The sequence below is a fragment of the Lolium perenne genome, chromosome 1 (assembly GCF_019359855.2).
Source record: "Lolium perenne isolate Kyuss_39 chromosome 1, Kyuss_2.0, whole genome shotgun sequence".
Lineage (NCBI taxonomy): Eukaryota > Viridiplantae > Streptophyta > Magnoliopsida > Poales > Poaceae > Lolium > Lolium perenne.
The window spans coordinates 218,476,216-218,497,514 of record NC_067244.2 but is presented as its reverse complement, the minus strand read 5'-3'; the positions used below and the strand labels follow the sequence as shown (position 1 = coordinate 218,497,514).

The following is a 21,299-nucleotide window of genomic DNA, read 5'->3' as shown; positions in this document are numbered from 1 at the left end:
ATGCTTGCGGTAACTAGCTATGTTAGCATAACATGAATATTTTAAAGTAAAATAAGTTTACAAGCTAACTAATGCAGTCACTAGCCTAACTATAGCTCAACAATATAGATAATTGAATTACAATGTATCGATATATCTATGGGGGAGCTACATCAATGAGGAAAGGGATGCTCACAATAATACGATATTGCCCATGTGCTCCGGCCCTCTGATAGTAATGTATTGGGTGAAGGCATAATTGCATGGTTCTTGCCCCACATTTGCTCCTATTTAAACGGGAGAAGGGAGATGGAGCGAGAGATCCTACTTCACAAAAAAATACCACCATGCTTATACATACCCTAAGGTTGAGAAATAGGTAGAAGGTAGTTGTTGCTAGGGGTCACATCACCATACGCAATGTATAATCGTCTTGAACTTGGTTCGAATTGCTCCGGTGGTGTTGTTGAGACCGGATCGAATATTCGTAGGAGTTAGAAGCATCGGGATTTGTGAGTGTGTTTACCTAAGTTGTCTGTACACATAGTAGCACTCTCGTCCTAATCAGACATACAAAAAATTTCCTTCATCACTTCATAAAGGTAGCACCACTTGGGTAGAGTGTACTACCATTTGGCCGAGGAGTACTTTGTTTCATGTTAGGGTTAGTCACTAGGCGCAAGTTGTAGATGGACGTGTTATCATGGCCCCAAATATCGTTCAGATGTACTCTTAGGGTAGGATGCCGTGCGTACTTAAAAGTAAGTGTATGCATGAGCTGTCTGAGAAACCAACACCAACAATTATATGACGTCTGATCAGAGATAACAAGAAATAGCTTGTGAGCCAATCTATTGCGTAAACACGTTAGTTAGCTGATTCCGTAGACCTGCATGATGTCTACGCACACTCCTTTTCCTGTAGACAGTGTTGGGCCTCCAAGAGCAGAGGTTTGTAGAACAGCAGCAAGTTTTCCCTTAAGTGGATCACCCAAGGTTTATCGAACTCAGGGAGGAAGAGGTCAAAGATATCCCTCTCATGCAACCCTGCAACCACAAAGTAAGAAGTCTCTTGTGTCCCCAACACACCTAATAGGTGCACTAGTTCGGCGAATAGATAGTGAAATACAGGTGGTATGAATATATATGAGCAGTAGTAACGGCACCAGAAAATAGCTTGACGCTACAACTGGCATGCAGTCAATGGTGGTAATATTGTAGGCAGTATGGATGCAGTAAAACAGTAAACAAGCAGTGATTTCAGTATTTGGGAACAAGGGCCTAGGGATAATACTTTCACTAGTGGACACTCTCAACATTGATCACATAACAGAATAAATAGATAAATGCTATACTCTACACTCTCTTGTTGGATGATGAACACAACTAATTGCGTAGGATTACACGAACCCTCAATGCCGGAGTTAACAAGCTCCACAATATTCGACATTCATGTTTAAATAATCTTAGAGTGTGATACGTCTTCGACGTATCGATAATTTCTTATGTTCCATGCCACATTATTGATGATATCTACATGTTTTATGCATACTTTATGTCATATTTATGCATTTTCCGGCACTAACCTATTAACGAGATGCCGAAGAGCCAGTTGTTGTTTTCTGCTGTTTTTGGTTTCAGAAATCCTAGTAAGGAAATATTCTCGGAATTGGACGAAATCAACGCCCAGGGGCCTATTTTCACACGAATCTTCCAGAAGACCGAAGGAGTCACGAAGTGGGGCCACGAGGTGGCCAGACACTAGGGCGGCGCGGCCCAAGCCCTGGCCGCGCCGGCCTAGTGTGTTGGCCCCCTGTCAGGCCTCCTGACCTATCTCCTCCGCCTACTTATAGCCTTCGTCGCGAAACCCCCAGTACCAAGAGCCACGATACGGAAAACCTTCCAGAGACGCCGCCGCCGCCAATCCCATCTCGGGGGATTCAGGAGATCGCCTCCAGCACCCTGCCGGAGAGGGGAATCATCTCCCGGAGGACTCTTCACCGCCATGGTCGCCTCCGGAGTGATGAGTGAGTAGTTCACCCCTGTACTATGGGTCCATAGCAGTAGCTAGATGGTCGTCTTCTCCTAATTGTGCTTCATTGTCGGGTCTTGTGAGCTGCCTAACATGATCAAGATCATCTATCTGTAATGCTATATGTTGTGTTTGTTGGGATCCAATGGATAGAGAATACTATGTTATGTTGATTATCAATCTATTATCTATGTGTTGTTTATGATCTTTCATGCTCTCCGTTATTAGTAGAGGCTCTGGCCAAGTTTTTGCTAGTAACTCCAAGAGGAAGTATTTATGTTCGATAGTGGGTTCATGCCTCCATTAAATCTGGGACAGTGACAGAAAGTTCTAAGGTTGTGGATGTGTTGTTGCCACTAGGGATAAAACATCGATGCTATGTCCGAGGATGTAGTTATTGATTACATTACGCACCATACTTAATGCAATTGTCTGTTGTTTGCAACTTAATACTAGAAGGGGTTCGGATGATAACCTGAAGGTGGACTTTTTAGGCATAGATGCATGCTGGATAGCGGTCTATGTACTTTGTCGTAATGCCCAATTAAATCTCACTATACTCATCATATCATGTATGTGCATTGTCATGCCCTCTCTATTTGTCAATTGCCCAACTGTAATTTGTTCACCCAACATGCTTATTCTTATCGGAGAGACGCCTCTAGTGAACTGTTGACCCCGGTCCATTCTTTTACATCGAATACAATCTACTGCAATACTTGTTTTACTGTTTTCTGCAAATAATCATCATCCACACTATACATCTAATCCTTTGTTACAGCAAGCCGGTGAGATTGACAACCTCACTGTTTCGTTGGGGCAAAGTACTTTGGTTGTGTTGTGCAGGTTCCACGTTTGCGCCGGAATCCCTGGTGTTGCGCCGCACTACATCTCGCCGCCATCAACCTTCAACGTGCTTCTTGGCTCCTACTGGTTCGATAAACCTTGATTTCTTACTGAGGGAAAACTTGCCGCTGTACGCATCACACCTTCCTCTTGGGGTTCCCAACGGACGCGTGCTGTACGCGTATCAAGCTGATTTTATGGCGCCGTTGCCGGGGAGATCAAAACACGCTGCAAGGGGAGTCTCCACTTCCAATCTCTTTACTTTGTTTTTGTCTTGCTTTTATTTTATTTACTTTCTTGTTTGCTGCATTATATCAAAATACAAAAAAATTAGTTGCTAGCTTTACTTTATTTACTGTTTTGCACCCTATATCAAAAACACAAAAAAATTAGTTACTTGCATTTACTTTATCTAGTTTGCTTTATTTACTGTTGCTAAAATGGGTACTCCTGAAAATACTAAGTTGTGTAACTTCACAAACACAAATAATAATGATTTCTTATGCACACCTATTGCTCCACCTGCTACTACAGCAGAATTCTTTGAAATTAAACCTGCTTTACTGAATCTTGTTATGAGAGAGCAATTTTCTGGTGTTAGTTCTGATGATGCTGCTGCCCATCTCAATAATTTTGTTGAATTATGTGAAATGCAAAAGTATAAGGATGTAGATGGTGACATTATAAAATTAAAATTGTTTCCTTTCTCATTAAGAGGAAGAGCTAAAGATTGGTTGCTGTCTCTGCCTAAGAATAGTATTGATTCATGGACTAAATGCAAGGATGCTTTTATTGGTAGATATTATCCCCCTGCTAAAATTATATCTTTGAGGAGTAGCATAATGAATTTTAAACAATTGGATAATGAGCATGTTGCACAAGCTTGGAAAAGAATGAAATCTTTGGTTAAAAATTGCCCAACCCATGGACTGACTACTTGGATGATCATCCAAACCTTTTATGCAAGACTGAATTTTTCTTCGCGGAACCTATTGGATTCAGCTGCTGGAGGTACCTTTATGTCCATCACTCTAGGCGAAGCAACGAAGCTTCTTGATAATATGATGATTAATTACTCTGAATGGCACACGGAAAGAGCTCCACAAGGTAAGAAGGTAAATTCTGTCGAAGAAACCTCTTCCTTGAGTGATAAGATTGATGCTATTATGTCTATGCTTGTGAATGGTAGGACAAATATTGATCCTAATAATGTTCCGTTAGCTTCATTGGTTGCCCAAGAAGAACATGTTGATGTAAACTTCATTAAAAATAATAATTTCAACAACAATGCTTACCGGAACAATTCTAGTAACAACTATAGGCCATATCCTTATAATAATGGCAACGGCTATGGTAATTCTTATGAGAATTCTTACAACAATAATAGGAACATACCCCCTGGACTTGAAGCTATGCTTAAAGAATTTATTAGTACACAAACTGCTTTTAACAAATCTGTTGAAGAAAAGCTTTGGAAAATAGATATACTTGCTTCTAAAGTCGAAAGTCTTGCTACTGATGTTGATCTTTTGAAATCGAAAATCATAATAATAAAATTGCTACTACAGCAAATGCCATCCAAGTTAGAATTAATGAGAATATAAGATTGCTGGCCGAATTGCGTGCTAGGTGGGAGAAAGAAGAAAATGCTAAAGAAGATAATATAGCTAAAGTTTGGACTATTACCACCACTAGTAATGCTAATGCTCCACATGTTGCTGCACCTCCTACTAATAATGGTAAAAGAATTGGTGTTGGCAATGTTTCCACTTCTAATGCAAAGCGCTAAAACTGCTCGAAATCGCTAAAATCATTAAACTGCTTGTGATAAAACTGCTGAAATTTTTTCCAACATTGGGGATGATGATCCCATTGCTTTAGATTATAATGGTTGGGATTTTGATGATTGCCACATCTCTGAAGTTATAAAGTTCTTACAAAAACTTGCTAAGAGTCCTAATGCTAGTGCTATAAACTTGGCTTTCATGAAACATATTACAAATGCTCTCATAAAAACTAGAGAAGAGAAACTAGAACACGAAACTTCTATTCCTAGGAAGCTAGAGGATGATTGGGAGCCCATCATTAAGATGAAGGTCAATGACTTTGATTGTAATGCTTTATGTGATCTTGGTGCAAGTATTTCCGTTATGCCTAAGAAAATCTATAATATGCTTGACTTGCCACCATTGAAAAATTGTTATTTGGATGTTAATCTTGCTGATAACTCTACAAAGAAACCTTTGGGGAGAGTTGATAATGTTCGCATTATCGTTAACAATAACCTTGTCCCCGTTGATTTTGTTGTCTTGGATATTGAATGCAATGCATCTTGTCCCATTATATTGGGAAGACCTTTTCTTCGAACTGTTGGTGCTATCATTGATATGAAGGAAGGTAATATTAAATATCAATTTCCTCTCAAGAAAGGTAGGAACACTTCCCTAGAAAGAGAATGAAGTTACCTTTTGATTCTATTATTAGAACAAATTATGATGTTGATACTTCGTCTCTTGATAATACTTGATACACACTTTCTGCGCCTAGCTGAAAGGCGTTAAAGAAAAGCGCTTATGGGAGACAACCCATGTTTTTACTACTGCACTTTTATTTTATATTTGAGTCTTGGAAGTTGTTACTACTGTAGCAACCTCTCCTTATCTTAGTTTTGTGCATTGTTGTGCCAAATAAAGTTGTTGATAGTAAGGTTCATACTAGATTTGAATTACTGCGCAGAAACAGATTTCTTTGCTATCACGAATTTGGGCCTAATTCTCTGTAGGTAACTCAGAAAATTATGCCAATTTACGTGAGTGATCCTCAGATATGTACGCAACTTTCATTCAATTTGAGCATTTTCATTTGAGCAAGTCTGGTGCCTCAATAAAATTCGTCTTTACGAACTGTTCTGTTTTGACAGATTCTGCCTTTTATTTCGCATTGCCTGTTTTGCTATGCTTGATGGATTTTTCTATTCCATTAACTTTCAGTAGCTTTGTGCAATGTCCAGAAGTGTTAAGAATGATTATATCACCTCTGAACATGTAAATTTTAATTGTGCACTAACCCTCTAATGAGTTGTTTTGAGTTTGGTGTGGAGGAAGTTTTCAAGGATCAAGAGAGGAGGATGATACAATATGATCAAGGAGAGTGAAAGCTCTAAGCTTGGGGATGCCCCGGTGGTTCACCCCTGCATATTTCAAGAAGACTCAAGCGTCTAAGCTTGGGGATGCCCAAGGCATCCCCTTCTTCATCGACAACATTATCAGGTTCCTCTAGTGAAACTATATTTTTATTCCGTTACATCTTATGTACTTTGCTTGGAGCGTCAGTTTGTTTTTGTTTTTTGTTTTGTTTTGAATAAAATGGATCCTAGCATTCTTTGTGTGGGAGAGAGACACGCTCCGCTGTTGCATATGGACAAATATGTACTTAGGCTTTACTCATAGTATTCATGGCGAAAGTTGAATCTTCTTCGTTAAATTGTTATATGGTTGGAATCGGAAAATGATACATGTATTAATTCTAAAATGTCTTGGATAATTTGATACTTGGCAATTGTTGTGCTCATGTTTAAGCTCTTGCATCATATACTTTGCACCTATTAATGAAGAAATACATAGAGCTTGCTAAAATTTGGTTTGCATAATTGGTCTCTCTAAGGTCTAGATAATTTCTAGTAAAGAGTTTGAACAACAAGGAAGACGGTGTAGAGTCTTATAATGTTTACAATATGTCTTTTATGTGAGTTTTGCTGCACCGGTTAATCCTTGTGTTTGTTTCAAATAACCTTGCTAGCCTAAAACCTTGTATCGAGAGGGAATACTTCTCATGCATCCAAAATCTTTGAGCCAACCACTATGCCATTTGTGTCCACCATACCTACCTACTACATGGTATTTCTCCGCCATTCCAAAGTAAATTGCTTGAGTGCTACCTTTAAACAATTCAAAATTTATCACCTCTGATTTGTGTCAATGTTTTATAGCTCATGAGGAAGTATGTGGTGTTTATCTTTCAATCTTGTTGGGCAACTTTCACCAATGGACTAGTGGCTTCATCCGCTTATCCAATAATTTTGCAAAAAGAGCTGGCAATGGGATTCCCAGTCCCAAATTAATTAACCTAAATAGACACTCCTCCATGGTATGTGATTGTTGGACGGCACCCGAAGGATTCGGTTAGCCATGGCTTGAGAAAGCAAAGGTGGGGAGGAGTGTCATCATAATAAAACTAAAACAAAAAGGCACTCCTTCATGGTATGAGATTGTTGGCAGGCACCCGAAGGATTCGGTTAGCCATGGTTTGTGAAAGAAAGGTTGGAAGGAGTGCCACCCAAAAATAAAATAATTCATGGGAGCCACTCTTTGAAAGTTTGTCTGGCAAGGGGGTTAGAGTGCCCACTACCATTCGTTGACAACAACAAACACCTCTCAAAACTTTACTTTTATGCTCTCTTTATGTTTTCAAAACCAAAGCTCTAGCACAAATATAGCAATCAATGCTTCCCTCTGCGAATGGCCTTTCTTTTACTTTTATGTTGAGTCAGTTCACCTATCTCTCTCCACCTCAAGAAGCAAACACTTGTGTGAACTGTGCATTGATTCCTACATACTTGCATATTGCACTTGTTATATTACTTTACATTGACAACTATCCATGAGATATACATGTTACAAGTTGAAAGCAACCGCTGAAACTTAATCTTCCTTTGTGTTGCTTCAATACCTTTACTTTGAATTATTGCTTTATGAGTTAACTCTTATGCAAGACTTATTGATGCTTGTCTTGAAAGTACTATTCATGAAAAGTCTTTGCTATATGATTCATTTGTTTACTCATGTCATTCACCATTGTTTTTGATCGATGCATTCATTACATATGCTTACAATAGTATGATCAAGGTTATGATGGCATGTCACTCCAGAAATTATCTTTGTTATCGTTTACCTGCTCGGGACGAGCAGGAACTAAGCTTGGGGATGCTGATACGTCTCCGACGTATCGATAATTTCTTATGTTCCATGCCACATTATTGATGATATCTACATGTTTTATGCATACTTTATGTCATATTTATGCATTTTCGGGCACTAACCTATTAACGAGATGCCGAAGAGCCAGTTGTTGTTTTCTGTTGTTTTTGGTTTCAGAAATCCTAGTAAGGAAATATTCTCGGAATTGGACGAAATCAACGCCCAGGGGACTATTTTCACACGAAGCTTCCAGAAGACCGAAGGAGTCACGAAGTGGGGCCACGAGGTGGCCAGACACTAGGGCGGCGCGGCCCAAGCCCTGGCCGCGCCGGCCTAGTGTGTGGGCCCCCTGTCAGGCCCCCTAACCTATCTCCTCCGCCTACTTATAGTCTTCGTCGCGAAACCCCCAGTACCGAGAGCCACGATACAGAAAACCTTCCAGAGACGCCGCCGCCGCCAATCCCATCTCGGGGGATTCAGGAGATCGCCTCCGGCACCCTGCCGGAGAGGGGAATCATCTCCCGGAGGACTCTTCACCGCCATGGTCGCCTCCGGAGTGATGAGTGAGTAGTTCACCCCTGGACTATGGGTCCATAGCAGTAGCTAGATGGTCGTCTTCTCCTAATTGTGCTTCATTGTCGGGTCTTGTGAGCTGCCTAACATGATCAAGATCATCTATCTGTAATGATATATGTTGTGTTTGTTGGGATCCGATGGATAGAGAATACTATGTTATGTTGATTATCAATCTATTATCTATGTGTTGTTTATGATCTTGCATGCTCTCCGTTATTAGTAGAGGCTCTGGCCAAGTTTTTGCTAGTAACTCCAAGAGGGAGTATTTATGTTCGATAGTGGGTTCATGCCTCCATTAAATCTGGGACAGTGACAGAAAGTTCTAAGGTTGTGGATGTGCTGTTGCCACTAGGGATAAAACATCGATGCTATGTCCGAGGATGTAGTTATTGATTACATTACGCACCATACTTAATATAATTTTCTGTTGTTTGCAACTTAATACTGGAAGGGGTTCGGATGATAACCTGAAGGTGGACTTTTTAGGCATAGGTGCATGCTGGATAGCGGTCTATGTACTTTGTCGTAATGCCCAATTAAATCTCACTATACTCATCATATCATGTATGTGCATTGTCATGCCCTCTCTATTTGTCAATTGCCCAACTGTAATTTGTTCACCCAACATGCTTATTCTTATCGGAGAGACGCCTCTAGTGAACTGTGGACCCTGGTCTATTCTTTTACATCGAATACAATCTACTGCAATACTTGTTTTACTATTTTCTGCAAACAATCATCATCCAGACTATACATCTAATCCTTTGTTACAGCAAGCCGGTGAGATTGACAACCTCACTGTTTCGTTGGGGCAAAGTACTTTGGTTGTGTTGTGCAGGTTCCACGTTGGCGCCGGAATCCCTGGTGTTGCGCCGCACTACATCTCTCCGCCATCAACCTTCAACGTGCTTCTTGGCTCCTACTGGTTCGATAAACCTTGGTTTCTTACTGAGGGAAAACTTGCCGCTGTACGCATCACACCTTCCTCTTGGGGTTCCCAACGGACGCGTGCTGTACGCGTATCAGAGTGCACGATAGATCAACGCAACTAAACCAAGTACTAACATAGCATGCACACTGTCACCATCACACTATGAAGGAGGAATAGATCACATCAATACTTATCATAGCAATAGTTAACTTCATAATCTACAAGAGATCACAATCATAACCTACGCCAAGTACTACACGATGCACACACTGTCACCATTACACCGTGCAGGAGGAATAGAGTACTTTAATAACATTACTAGAGTAGCACACAGATAAATTGTGATACAAAACACATTGCAATCATAAAGGGATATAAATAAGCACTTCACTATGCCATTCATAACAGTGAATAAGTATTCTGTGAAATATAGCCTAAGAGACCCACACGGTGCACACACTGTCACCTTTACACACGTGGGACAAGGAATCTCCGGAGATCACATAAGTAAAATCCACTTGACTAGCATAATGACATCTAGATTACAAGCATCATCATATGAATCTCAATCATGTAAGGCAGCTCATGAGATTATTGTATTGAAGTACATAGGGAGAGAGATTAACCACATAGCTACCGGTACAGCCCTTAGCCTCGATGGAGAACTACTCCCTCCGCGGTGTCGATGGAGAAGCCTTCCGGGGGCACTTCCCTGTCCTGGCGGCGTGCCGGAACAGAGACTCCTGTCCCCCAGATCTTGGCTTCGCGATGGCGGCGGCTCTGTAATGTTTCTCGTACCGTGGCTTTTCCGTATCGAAGATTTAGGTCAGGGACCTTTATATAGGCGAAGAGGCGGAGTCGGAGGGCTGACGAGGCGACGACACAATAGGGGGGCGCGGCCCCCCCTCTGGCCGCGCCGGCCTACTGTTTGGTGGGCCTGTGGCCCCCCTCTGGCGGCTCTCGGGTGTCCTGGAAGCTTCGTGGGATTTTAAGATCTTGGGCGTTGATTTCGTCCAATTCCGAGAATATTTCCTTACTAGGATTTCTGAAACCAAAAACAGCAGAAAATAGGAACTGGCACTTCGGCATCTTGTCAATAGGTTAGTTCCGAAAAACGCATAAAATCATCATAAAGTGTGAATAAAACATGTAGGTAATGTCATAAAACAAGCATGGAACATAAGAAATTATCGATACGCCGGAGACGTATCACTGCACCAGAGACGATAATCCTCCACACCTCCTTTTCCACGTTCTGATCCACGAGTTCCTCGTGGCTCATGGAGAAGAACAAGGTCAACACTCAACAGCTGCCGCACAGAGTATATGATATGGCCGCCACATCGCGCGTCTCCCCGAGCAGCCCAAAAATTTCCAGGACGTTTTCCCATGCCCATCCCACGGACGCGCAAATGCGTCCGCGTCACGTTGCGTTGCCGACCTGCTAACCGCCCACCGGTTCGGATCCGACCAGATCACCAATCCCACCTGCATTTGATTTGGTTTCCGCCGCCCCATCACGCGCAACAATGGCTTTCCTAATCCAGCGGCGACGCCAGCGCGACGACGACACAGCCGTGTCCGGGAAGGATTTCGCTGGCGCCAGGCCATACACGCTACCTCTCGCCCACCGCCTCCGTCCACAGCTATAAAAGACGCCCAGTTGCGCCCCTCTCCACCCCGTGTTCTGGTCCGGGTCCTCTCGCCTCCTCGCGATTGCGGAACACTTTTCCCTAATCTATTACTTAAGAAGATATATGCCTAGTTAATTAATGGAAATCTTGAAAGAAACCATTACAACAACAAACAACATCTAAGGCATGCAACTTCTCGACCAACTACAAAAATCAACAAACTTTTCTAAATAAGTAGATGTGTCACAATTGAGAGAAAATTATCATGCTGATCGAAATGAACTTTTATTTTACCGAAACCAATAGTCAATTTAGGTCAGGATATGTGCCAAACGAAAAATTGAGATCATTCTGATGAGCATAAATCTAGTTTTGTTTTAGAATAAAACCAAGAGTTCAAGGCTAGCTATAGTGGAAGTAATTTTGATATTAGTACATCCATTCCAATAAATAACATTTTTAAGAAAGCTAAATTACCAATTTAAAAGCTAAACTAACTTTCTAAATAGGCTTATATTTTAGAACGGAGGTAATAACATGGCAACCATGTGTAGTGCCAACTAGACATCTTGATGGCATGTCATGCCATTAAATAAAAAGATGCTTGCGGTAACTAGCTGTGTTAGCATAACATCAATTTTTTAAAGTAAAATAAGTTTACAAGCAAATTAATACAGTCACTAGCCTAACTATAGCTCAATATAGATAATTGAAATACAATATATCGATATATCTATGAGGGAGCTACATCAATGAGGAAAGGGATGCTCACAATTATACGATATTGCCCATGTGCTCCCTCTGATAGTAGGGTGAAAGCATAATTGCATGGTCCTTGCCCCACATTTGCTCCTATTAAAACGTGAGAAGGTAGATGGAGTGAGATCCTACTTCACAAAAAATACCACCATGCTTACATACCTAAGGTTGAGAAATGTGTAGAAGGTAGTTGTTGCTAGGAGTCACATCACCATACGTAATGTACAATCGTCTTGGACTTGGTTCGAATTGCTCCGGTGGTGTTGTTGAGACCCGATCGAATACATTCGTAGGAGTTAGAAGCATCGGGATTTGTGAGTGTGTTTACCTAAATTGTCTGTACACATGATAGCATTCTCGTCCTAATCAAACATACATAAGTTTTTCTTCGTCAGTTCATAAAGGTAGCACTACATGGGTCAAGTGTACTACCATTTGGTTGAGGAGTACTTTGTTTGGTATTAGGGTTAGTCACTAGGCGCCAAATTGTAGAGGGACGTGTTATCATGACCCTAAATAGCGTTCAGATGTACTCTTAGGGTAGGATGCCGTGCGTACGTAAAAGTTGGTGTATGCATGAGCTTTCTGAGAAACCAACACCAACAATTGTATGACGTCTGATCGGAAAAAAACAACAAAAATAGCTTTTTTTTTAGATTACAAAAAAAATAGCTTGTGAGCCAATCTATTGCGTAAACACATTAGTTAGCTGATTCCGCGGACCTCGTGCACCAGAGACAATGATCCTCCGCACCGCCTTTCCATCTTCTCATTCACGAGTTGGTCGTGGCTCACGGACAAGGACAGCAATCAACGGCAGCCGCACAGAGTATCGGCCATCGCCCGTCTGGCGAGCAGCCCAGAAGTTTCCACCCACGCGGCCCATCCCAAGCAAATGCGTCCGCGTCACGTCGCGTTGACGCGGCCCATCCCAAGCAAATGCGTCTCGCTCTCGCCTCCCTAGCGATTGCGGAGCTGTTCCTCGTCTCTTCTCCCGTTCCTCCGGTTCCTTTCGATCAAGTCGCCTAGCGTCGAATTGATGTTTGCTCCTCGTCGCCTCTGCATCGCAGATTCCTCGGCCCGGTCGTCGTCGCGACTGTCGGCGATGGATATTGGAAGGCGAGGGATACGGACTCGATCGGTGTTTCGATCGATGGACCTGTCTGGTTTGCGAACTCTGCCCTCCTGAGACTGATTTCTGCGCATCGCTAGTTACGATTTGGGTCGCCCGTGTTCGTCGGTTGCAGGACTAGATATAGTTTCTGAATCGGAGCTCCACGTCGGACGGAGATTGAGTGCTCGAGGCAGGTCAGTTTCTCCTGCTCGGCGATATCGGTTCATTGGTTCCGTCACCCCCTGCGTCTATGGATTTCAGATTTCCATCCAATCTGCTCCCTGCCTATATGGATCATGAATTCCGTCGTTCGTTGAACCGAGGTGTGGATTCAACGCCCTTGTCGGTTTCTTATTGTAAAAACTGAGTTTGTGGGATGTGTTCCTCTGCTCCTTATTTAGATGCAGCAGCAGGATGGTGATCGTCCTGGAGAGATGAATCGGCGCGTGGAGGTTATTGTTCACCTATTTTGGCATGGTCAGATTTCGAGAGGAGGTGCTAGATTGAAGTTGCATAGGATTGCTCATCATAGGATCGGAGCCCTGGTTGGGATTTGTGTTTGGATATTCTCTCCTCCCCTCCTCAATTTAGTTCTCTTGGTTTGCACTAATATCCGTCGATCCTTACATGGGGACTATTAATGATTCTCCAGAGCCTAAATTTATAAGGATCAGAATATCAGACCACCGTAGGATTGGGAAGCTTCTGTTCTGCGTTTTGGATAGCCCCTCTCAAACTGAACTTCATTCCCTGTACTTTCAAAGATTGATCAATTCTGATTTTGGACTTCTCTGCCTCTCCAGAAATTAAAATACACAGATTGGACCAGTGATCGTAGGATTCGGAAACTTCCGTTCTGCCTATGGATAACCCAGCCCCCAAACTCAACTTCCTTCTCTGTAGTTTGTTTTTGTTCCCAAACTTGTGACAATTTTTGCTGGTCTTCAGAAATTGGAGTAATATACATCTTAGTGGAAGCCCAGGAGGTCTATTTTGGTTCAGCGTTCCTTATTGGATCTTACTTTTCAAACTTAATTAATTCTTCGATGATACATCAGCTTTTTCCCTTCGTCAGTAACACTAAACTCTTGCAGATATTGCCACAGAAGGTAATTTGCAGTTTAAAACAGCGGCCATCGTCTGCCTGATCCCTGCCTATGCTTGATTCACTATCACCCTCAGCGTTTGATGCATACTTTTTTCTATTTTCTTAAGCTCTGGCGCCCTTAACTAGAAATTCATAGGGCGGTCTCTTGCTATTACAGGTTCTAGTTGCCGAATTCAAGTCTGACCCGATGATGAGTACAACCTGTTTCAGGATTTTTTTTAAATTACTCAACTTCTCTTCTCAATTCATCATAAATTTTATGGTGATAAAATTATCTTATAGAACAATATTTGGACATTCAGATTGATCTGCACTCTGAAGATGATCTAGAGCTTCAAATTAACGTCACCCAACAACTGAGAAAACACCGTTCTCTCTATTTCAATTTATGTCCCTCTTATTTAGAGTCCATCTGTTTGTTTATTTTAGTTAGTTGCCTCTGTTCATAGCTTTAATTAAGGTTTATTGTTTCTGCCCAACATATTGCAGATCCTTTTCACCCGGGACATACCTGCTAGCTTGGTAGTGGCATCAAATCTGTTAAATCGTTTGGTTTGGTATCTATCTCTTTGTAGTTTTATTCGTTGTATGTACGCCCGGTCTATTAGTCTGCTATGCTTGGCTGCAGGATATAAGTCGGAAGTTGGACCTACCTGGGTTTTGTAAGTGGAGTAAGGTTAGTGTTCCGTGGGCAGTCTGTTCGGTTCATTAGTGTTCGCCTCGACCATGCATTGGTTGCAGGAGTGTGATCTTATCTGGAACTAGATATTAGTCATCACATGGCAAAGAGAACATGAGGAGGTCAGTTTCCCGTGCTCCATCAGATCAGTTCGTTGGTTGTGTTACTTATTTTTCGGTGATTACAGATGAATATAGATTAGCAGTGTAATGCTCTGGACTCCCTGGCATTCTCTTCTGGTGGCCATGTCCCTTGATCTGAGGTTGATTCGAGGCCCTGCGTTGATTATATTATTGTAACAGCTGATCTCGCTTCTGGTATTTGTTTGTGCTCCTTGAGATGCACAGGAGGACAATGGTTGTTGATAGATGAATTGGAGGATGGAGGTTTGCTTGCTGCTCAATGGCTAATTTTGTTTGTTATGGTTCTATGGTTATTTTGGTTTGGTCAGATACTCTTGATCTGAAGTTATGTGGTTGAAGCTGCATTGGATATGTGATAATTTGTATCAGAAAATCGCTGTTTGGACAATCCACTCTCCTCATTTTTTTGTCTGCACAGTTCAATTTTAGTGCACACTTAGTCTGATTTGGTTCATCGGTTGTTCTCCAGAATTGGAATATTATGTGCGTCTGGGCGGAATTTCTGGTTTTCCGTTTCGTGACCTCAACATCTTTTCGAACTCCACAACTATTTTATTTCCCATACAAAAATTTCTCTGCCTTGGTGGTAATTCTATGTTTTTGCAGACATCCATTTGAATTCGTGAGTCAGAACCTACAGTGGAAACGGAACGATCACACCGTTGGATGATCGCCACGTGTCCTAAGTCAAAAGCGGTGAAATGGACGCAGTGGTGACCAAACTGAATGTCTCCGAAATTTCCAGCTGAAGATTCGCAGATCCTAAAATTTAACGCAGGAAAAGAGGAAGTTACGTACAACACGGGCAATAAATCTGTAAGTTACCGTTAGAGAAGAAACAAATGATTTCCGGATGAATAAAGTCGGAAACGATGAAGTTTTGGAAGCTCTTCGAGATTCTCTTCGGATCCGGACAAAGATAGGCGGAGGAATGATGAATCTTGAAGAACTTCGGGGGTTACTGTTGTGGGTATACTTTATGGGTATATCAACGACGTGGTATAGATCCGGCAAGCCCGGGTGACCCATAGATGGTGATGGTGGCATATGGCCCGTCGGGCGGTCCAGTTGATGTTGATAGAAGATGGATGAAGTCCAGTCTAGGAACAGGAGCCGGATCTGAACTGACCTATGCAGATAGTCGGATCCATGAAGGTCCATGAAGTATCCAGATCCAGTACGGTGCATAAGGAAAGGTGGATCCTTAACATGCAAGGCAATGTAATATTTCGTAGTTAGGCATCTTGTATTTCGGCTAGGACTCTCCAGGTAGTGGGCTTCATGCCCGGTTGGTGGAGTGGGTCTCCGGATCTTGGCGGCCGGATCTGGAGCACTTTAGGGTTCATCTTCTTCCTCTGGTCGGAGCAGCTCAGGGAGGAGACAAACGATGCTTCCTCGAATAAATTTGTGGTTCGTAGCCTTCTTGAAGAGTGGAGTCGTTGTGTTGCGGAATCTCCTCTGGCCAGCCGTGAAGGCGAGGGGAGGAGCCGATGCAGCGAGTGGTCTGCTGCTTCTTCTCGGTAGGGATAGGGTGCCGGCATGCGGGCGGTGCTATGTGTGCTGCGTTTCTCGGAGATCCCAAGCGGTCGCGGAATAGCCAGACCGCTATCCATGACGAAGGGAGCCACTTCGAGCTCGGGTGCGGAGGCGGCCCGAGCTTTTTCTTCCTCCAGGCCAATGTGCCGATGCGGAGGATTTTCATCAACCTCGGCAAAGGATCCATAGCCAGCTTCGCCCCAAGTGGCATGTTCCCTGGCGGCGGCGCAGGCTCCCGAGTCTTGCGGTCTTGTGGTAGCTGCGATGGAGAAGAACAGGAATCCGATTGCGTTTTTAGTTTTATTTCCAAGGCCTTTCTTGTGCCACACATGTTCCTATTTAAGTGTTAGAAGGGGATGGAACCGAGACATAATTCATAAGAAATCATCATGGCTATGTAGATGAGGCTGATCATTGAGTAGAACCCAGTCATTGCTAGGTTCACATCAGCATACTCTGCTTGTGCATTGTATACAAGTTTTGGACCTGTTTGGGATTGCTTTTTGTAGTGTTGTTGAACCCAAATACATCCTAGGACATGGAAGTATCGGGATTTCTAACAGCAACAACCTAAATTATTTACACACGAAGTAGCATCACAAGGATGATCGGATGGGGATTCATTGTTCTTACATGACTCTTCATAGTACGAAGGCACTTAATGGGCTAATAATAATTTGCTCCACCTCATGCCAACTTTGAAGCTCCACACCATTTTAGGTTTATTTTGCCAAGACATGTTTCGAAGTAGTCAGTGGTCACTTCAATGATGTATTGTATGTTCTCGTATAGATCTTTCTTTTCTTTCTTTTTAAAATAGAGGCAAACACTATTCCCTAATTTATTAATTAACAAGAAGAGATATGATTGGTTAACTAATGCAAATCTGGACAAAAACCATTACAACAAAACCACCAACAAACAACATCTAACACATGCAACTTATCGACCAACTAAAAAAATCAACAAACTTTTCTAAGTAAGTAGATGTGTCACAAACTCACAATTGAGAGAATATTGTTGTGCATATCGAAATGAAATTTTATTTTACCGAAACCAATAGTCAATTCAGGTCAGGATATGTGCCAAACAAAAAATCGATATGGTTCTAATGACCATAAAGCTAGTTTCGTTTTAGAATAAAAAGATGCTTGCGGTAATTAGGTATGTTAGCATAACATTAAATTTTTAAAGTAAAATAAGTTTACAAGCTAATTAATGCAGTCACTAGCCTAACTATAGCTCAACAATATAGATAATTGAAATACTCCCTCCGTCCTAGAGTGTAAGTCACAATCCTCTAATATCTTGGCCCAAGGCGTAACGTTATTGGGGCAAAAATTGTGACTAATTATGCCATACTGTGATGCTTCCTTACAGCTACAACCAATAAAAACAGCCCCATAATTATTACATGCATGGTGGAGTACGAGTCTCCTTGCATGGCGTTTCCTCCTCCACCTCCTTATTCTCCATGCATGCACTGTAGCAATAAGTGTGGAAGGGGAGAGGAAGGGTGCGGGCTGCATGTGGAGGAGAGGAAGGTTTGGGCTGCATGCTCTAATTAACTCCAGTTAATGCAAAATTGTGCCTTATTTGCATCATATGCCGGACAACCTGGAAACGGGAACGTGACTTACACTCTAGGACGGAGGGAGTACAATGTTTCGATATATCTATGGGGGAGCTACGTCAATGAGGAAAGGAATGCTCACAATAATGTGATATTGCCCATGTGCTCCCTCTGATAATAGTGAATTGGGTGAAAGCACAATTGCATGGTTGTTGTTATATTGTGATCCAAATTCATATACTAAAGGGAGGCTAACTTCTGACGAGCGGAGCGAGGCCCGTCGCGGGAGGCTTGGGCCGAAGCGTAGCGTAGTCAGAAGTTAGCCCACACGTCGTGCCCTACAGGGACGCTTGCGGGGGGTGCGGGGGGCGGCAGCCCCCCGCGGTACGGATCGTTGCCACCGTCTATATATATTCCCTGTAAGCCGCCGCTAGGGTTTCGTCGCATCATTGTACACCCAAGGCGTTTGTAAACACCACCGAAATAGTGAAGTTTTGTTGGCTGGCGCCCGTGGTTTTTCCCTTGTGTGTTGCAAGGGTTTTCCACGTTAAAATCTCGTGTCCCCTGCAGTGTTTTACTTTTCGTTCTTCGTTTATTGTGCATCTCGATTATAACAAGTGGTATCAGAGCCCGTGTTCTTTGGATCTAGGGTTTACGAGATGTCGTCACTGAAGTTCGATCTACCGCAGCTGGACTACACCACGAGATTTGCTTTGTGGCAAGTGAAGATGAGGGCGATTCTCGCCCAATCTTCAGATCTGGATGAAGCGATCGATGCTTTCGGCGAGAAAGCGAAGGATACCTGGACCGATGCGGAGAAGCGGAAAGACCGTAAGGCTTTATCGTTGATTCAACTCCATCTGTCCAATAATATTCTGCAGGAAGTATTGCAGGAGAAAACCACCACCGAGTTATGGGTCAAACTAGAGGAGATCTGTTTGTCCAAGGATCTCACGGGCAGATTGCACGTGAAGATGAAGCTGTTCTCGCATAAGTTGCAAGAGGGAGGTTCGGTAATGAATCACCTATCTTCCTGGAAAGAAATTGTTTCTGATTTGCAGTCTATAGAAGTTAAGTATGAGGATGAGGATTTAGGTCTTCTTCTTTTATGCTCGCTGCCTAATTCTTTCAGTAATTTTCGTGACACCATATTATTGAGCCGCGACAAACTAACTCTCGCGGAAGTTTATGATGCTCTCCAACAAAAGGAGAAAATGAAATCTATGGTGCAGGCTGAAAGTTCGTCCTCCAAGACGGAGGCATTAGAGGTCCGTGGCAGGCCTGAGCAGCGAGATAACTACTACCACAACAACAGAGATAAGAGCAAGGGCGACAGAGGTCGCTCAAAGTCCAAAGGACGTGACAAGTTCTGCAGGTATTGTAAGAAATCTAACCACAATATTGATGATTGTTGGAAGCTGCAGAACAAGGAGAAAAGGAACGGAACTTACCAACCGAAAAATAATGATGGTAATGGTAAGGCTGCCGTTGTCACCGGTAAGGGTGAGGCTGCTGTTGTTGCTGGTAGTGATAGTTCTGATGGAGATTGCTTAGCTGTCTTGGCTGCATGTGTTTCACGTGATGATGAATGGATTCTTGATACTGCATGTTCGTTTCATATTTGCTGTAACAAAGATTGGTTCAGTTCTTATGAGTCTGTGCAGAGTGGAGATTTTGTGCGTGTGGGGAATGACAACCAGTGCAGCATTGTTGGCATTGGTTCTATTCAGATCAAGACCCATGATGGGATGACACGCACGTTGACAGGAGTGAAACACATACCCTCCATGGCGAGGAATCTGATCTCTTTGAGTACCCTTGAGTGTGACGGGTACAAGTACAAAGGTGGGAACAAACTTTTGAAGGTATCATCAGGTTCTCTCATTATTATGATTGGTGATATGAATTCTGCGAAATTATATGTCCTTAGAGGTAGCACTTTGCACAGTATTGCTGCTGCTGTTAGTTCTGATGAATCTAGTAAGACTAACCTTTGGCATAAGCGTCTTGGACATATGAGTGAGCTTGGCATGGCAGAATTGGCAAAGAGAGAGCTAATTGATGGCTGCGATTTTGGTAAGCTTGAGTTCTGTGAGCACTGCATCTTTGGTAAGCATAAAAGAGTAAAATTTAATGCTTTCGTTCATACCACCAAAGGCATTTTAGATTATGTACACGCTGATGTTTGGGGTCCGTCCCGTAGAACTTCTAATGGTGGTGCTAATTACATGCTTACTATTATTGATGATTACTCAAGGAAAGTGTGGCCATATTTCCTGAAACATAAATCTGATGTTTTTAATGCTTTTAAGAAGTGGAAAGTTATGGTAGAAACCCAAACTGAAAAGAAGGTTAAGATACTCCGTACTGACAATGGTATGGAATTTTGTTCAAATGAATTTGATGAGTTTTGCAGCAATGATGGGATGGTAAGACATCATACCATTCCGTACACCCCTCAACAGAATGGCGTGGCTGAACGCATGAACAGGACCATTATTTCAAGGGCTCGCTGCATGTTGTCTAATGCAAAGATGCATAGACGTTTTTGGGCTGAAGCAGCCTCCACCGCATGTTATCTCATCAACAGGTCACCTTCTGTTCCACTTGATAAGAAAACTCCAATTGAGGTATGGTCTGGTTCGCCTGCTGATTATTCAGATTTGAGAGTTTTTGGTTGCACTGCTTACGCTCATGTTGATAACGGAAAGTTGGAGCCAAGGGCTGTTAAGTGCATCTTCCTTGGTTATGGTTCAGGAGTTAAGGCATATAGATTATGGAATCCTGAAACTAAGAAAATTGTGTTGAGCAGGAATGTCGTTTTTAATGAGGCGGTTATGTTTAATGATAGTCCGTCTACTGATATTTCTGATGCTATTGATTCTCCTGATGTTTTTGATGATGAGCAGCACAGAATTGGCGTGTAGGTGGAGCACGCAAAGGAGAATGAAAATATGGTTCCTGAAACCAACAATGATGATAATGATGTTCCACCTTCACCACCTATTGTTCAGCGACAAGGACGGTCTATTGCTGCTGACCGCCCTAAGAGAAATATTACACCTCCTACCCGATTAATTCAAGAATGTGATATTGTTGATTATGCTTTGAGTTGTGCTGAACAGGTGGAGCATGATATTGAACCAGCTACATATACTGAAGCCATTGCTTCGGTTGATAAAGAGAAGTGGGTAGGTGCGATGCAAGAAGAGATGCAATCGCTTGAGAAGAATGGCACATGGAATGTTGTGCACTTGCCTAAACAAAAGAAGGCTGTCCGCTGCAAGTGGATATTTAAACGAAAGGAAGGTTTGTCTCCTAATGAGCCTCCACGGTTTAAGGCAAGGTTAGTAGCAAAAGGTTTCAGTCAAATTCCAGGTGTTGATTATAATGATGCACTACTAGGAAAAGGGC

At 42.5% G+C, this 21,299-nt stretch overlaps 1 long non-coding RNA gene across 2 annotated transcripts in view; it reads left to right on the top strand.

The window, feature by feature from the left end:
- The window catches only part of LOC127327367 (uncharacterized), a 34,512-nt gene extending 19,344 nt beyond the window's left edge, over positions 1 to 15,168 (top strand). For both annotated transcript variants that reach the window (XR_011749004.1, XR_011749003.1), the window contains exon 2: positions 14,444 to 15,168. This is a non-coding gene — a long non-coding RNA (uncharacterized lncRNA). The remainder of the gene's footprint in view (positions 1 to 14,443) is intronic.
- The last annotated feature ends 6,131 nt before the right edge of the window (positions 15,169 to 21,299 follow it).